Source organism: Suricata suricatta, chromosome 6 (genome assembly GCF_006229205.1).
Source record: "Suricata suricatta isolate VVHF042 chromosome 6, meerkat_22Aug2017_6uvM2_HiC, whole genome shotgun sequence".
In the NCBI taxonomy this organism is placed as follows: domain Eukaryota; kingdom Metazoa; phylum Chordata; class Mammalia; order Carnivora; family Herpestidae; genus Suricata; species Suricata suricatta.
In genome coordinates, this window is record NC_043705.1 from 129086001 (window position 1) to 129089746 (window position 3746).

Consider the following 3746-nt stretch of genomic DNA (forward strand, 5'->3'; position numbering starts at 1 on the left):
AGTTCTACTAGATTTTGTTTGAGAAAATCTATTTCTCCTTCACTCTTGAAGGGAAATTCTCCTAGATGTAGAATTCTAGGTTGGTATTTTTGTTTTGTTTTCTAATAATGTAAGTATGTTCTTTTTCTTCTATCATTGTGTGCATAATTGCATAGTTTCTGATGAGAGGCCCATTGTAATTCTTATCTTTGTTCCCCTTACCTATGGTTTTGTTTTTCTCTGACGTCAAGATTTTCTCTTTGTCATTGGTTTTCTGCATTTTGAAAACTTCTGATAGGTTTTTATGTTTCTGAATTTATTTTGGTTAATGTTCTTGGAGTTTCCTAAATCTGTACTTTGGTGTCTGTCTCTAATTTAAAAAAGTTCATGACCATCAATACTTCAAATATTTCTTCTGGTCCACACTCTTTGTTCTCCTTTAAATAAAGGAATTATATATTATACCTTTTACATTTGTCTCACATATTTTGTATGTGCTCTAATGTTCTTTTTTTGGTTGTTTCCTCCCAATTTCTTTACCTTTTATTTCAGTTTAGGAAGTTTCGTTGACCTATCTTCAAGCTCACTGATTCTTCCATTGGCTCTGTTGGGGCTACTGATGAGTCTCTCCCAAACATTCTTCAATCTACAGCGTTTGTCATTTCTGGAATGTATGTCTGATTCTTTCTTAGTTTATGTTTCTCTGCTGGCATTATTCATATTGAATGTTTCCTATTCTTTCCATTAGAACCCTTAACATATTAATCATAGTTACTTTAAATTCCTTGCTTGATAATTCCAACATCTGTGTCATATTCAAGTCTGGTTTTGATATTTGTTCTGTGTCTTCAGATTGTATTTTTTTCTTGCCTTTGGCATGCTTTCTAATATTTTTTGAAAGTCAGACATGTTCAAAGGGTTCTAGAACCTAAATAGGCTTTTAGTGCAAGGATTTGTGGTATTCTGGTTAGGAATTTGGCCCACTTATTGTTTGCTGAAAGTGCAGGTGCCAGAAGCCTCAAATTCCTCCCTTTTTTTTTTTTTTTTTGCCAGCTTAACATTGGGTTTCCCTCAGAGAGTGTTTGCTTTTGCCCTTGTTTGAGCTGTAATGCATTATTGTTATGCTGAAAGCCCTGTTGGTATGGGGGAAGGAAAGCATTTTAAAATCTTATCACTATATTGCAGCCTTTTAGTGGGCCTCAGTCTCTGGCTTTAATTTTCACAACTGTTTCTGTTGAAGTGGTATTGTCTTTCCTCCTTATCTGAAATTGGAAGGCGACTGGAGATAAAATGGGAGGAAATCTTTTTTCTCACTGGGATAAGGCTTTTGTAGAATATTGTTACCCTGGAGAGTAGTCCTTTGTAATGGAGAATGCTTTAAGTACATTTCACAATGATTAATCTTAAGCACTCCCAGAGCCTTGAAGGAATCTTTGAGAACCTGGTAACTTTTTTGGAGATAAAGTTCGCATCTTGCAGAGCAACCCCTACCCCAAGGCCATACCTTTAGGAGTTTTTCACACTCTAGCTAGTCACCATTCAAACTCCAAAAAGTTTATCAAAATTACCTTTGAAAGGACACAGGTCTGATCCAAACTGACTCCATGATAGGCTTCAAGTTTCCCCTCTGATCTTGGAGGCCTAAGTGTTGGTTTCTCAGAATCATTAGACAATAAAAGGCACAGATTGCTCAACCAGGGACCACCCTAGTAACACCCAATCAAAAACAGCTGGCTAAAATGCTTAACGTTCCTAAGGGCAGGCCTAGAGATAGAAGCTATAGATAATCACTTATTGCTTAAGGCTAGTTACACCCTACGTGGGGGTCCTTTGCCCACCCTGTAGTTGGTTATTTTCAAAGAAACACTAAATATTGTGATTGGGTCCCGTCAAAAGTAACTAATGCTCTAAACAAAATGTATGGTTAAAGTTGCTGCCAATGATATTATGTGATAATGATTGGATCACTGTACCTGTGTCTCAATTTCCTGTAACTCCCCCTTCCCAAAGCCCATAAAAATCCTGCTCAGCCCTTATTCGGGGCTCTCAGCAGGGATCCACTGTGCTGGTAAAGTCTGTGAGCCCGAGTTTAGGCACGGCAAGCCTAAGCCCGTAATAAAGCCCTTTGCTTTTGCATGCGTTACTCAGTCTCCCTGGTGGTCTCTGGTTTTCCGGGACGATATTGTGATCTGGGCATAACACCTTTAAATAATCTTCAAGTTTATGGCTCTTGATTTTTCAGGTAAGCAATCTCAGCTTTGAATCTCTGGATTCCCATATCTTTCCAGATATCAGAGTGGATACTTTGATTGCAACCTCAGTTCTCTGATGGGATCGAAAAAGTAATTAATTTCCAGTTTGTTAATTCAATTCTTGATGTAAATACAGATGTAATAACTTACAAGCTCTTTCCATATCCGACTGAAACCCAAGTCTCAATATTTTTCGTTTGATAAATTTATATCAAATTTATATCAAATTTATAAATTTTTCTTTTATGTTTTGTTTTTCTGTTTCATTTTTTCCCTTTTATTATAAGAAATATTTATCTACCACAAGGTCATGAAGATTCTTTCCTACATTTTCTTTTGAAAGTTTTATAGTTTTAACATTTATGTTTAGGATTGCCGTCCGTCTCAAATTAATTGTTGTCTGTGGAATTAAGGAGGATTTAGGAGCTTTTCCCCCTACATTTATCTAGTTGATGCGGCACCATTTGTTGAAAAGACATTCCCTGTGGCATAAGTCATGGAAATAAAATGTACTGCAGAGGGAATATAGTCAACGGTATCATAATAGCATTGTCTGGTGACAGATGGTAGCTACACTTAAGGTGAACACAGCATAACGTACAGAGAAGTAGAATCACTGTTGTACACCTGAAACGAATGTAGAATTTTCTCTCAACTATACTCAAATCAATTTTGTTTAAAGAAATGACATTTATTCTGAATTTCTTGCACTTTTGTTCAAAATCAATTGTCTATATAAATGTGGGCAATTTCCAGTCTCTTCCTTCTGCTTCATTGATCAAGTTTACGAAACTTAGGTCAATACTTCAGTGTCTTATTACTGAATCTTTATGTTTTAATGCTTGTATTAAAGAGTCATTTATCTTTTAAAGTGATTTAAAAGAAGCACAAGTATTATCTTTTATATTTTCCCATATATTTACTTTTTAAGTGCCTTTCATTTCATTTGATAGATTCAAGTTCTTATCTTGTGCAATTTCCCCATTATTATGAAGAGTTTTTATTAGCATCACTTGTAGTGCAGGAATTTCTTCAGTATTTTTTTTTTCTAAGTTGTTTTTATTTTGTGTTCTTTTCTAAATGATGTCTTCATTGGATATTGAATTCTGGAAGGACAGTTACTTTTTTGTTTTGCTCTATCCTGCTGGTTTATCAATGATAAAGATACACAAATCATTCCTATCATTGTTTCCTGAATATAGTGTATTTTTAAGCTAGCTTTAAGAATTCTTCTAGCTTTGATTTTTATTAGTTTGCTCAGATGGCCCTTTGTTCTTCCTATACATGTCTTTTGCTGAGCTTCTTAGATTTCTAATAAACATTTTCACCAAATTTTTGAGACTTTTAGTAACTATCTTTTCAAATAAGATTTTTCTTCCCCATTCTTTTTCTCCACTTATCTTGTTATTTCAATTAGGTATGTGCTAGTCTAGTTGAAAGTTCTTGCAACTCACTAAGGTTCTGTTTCTTTTTTTTTTAATTTTTGGTTTGATTTTCTCTTTTTATTTCATATTG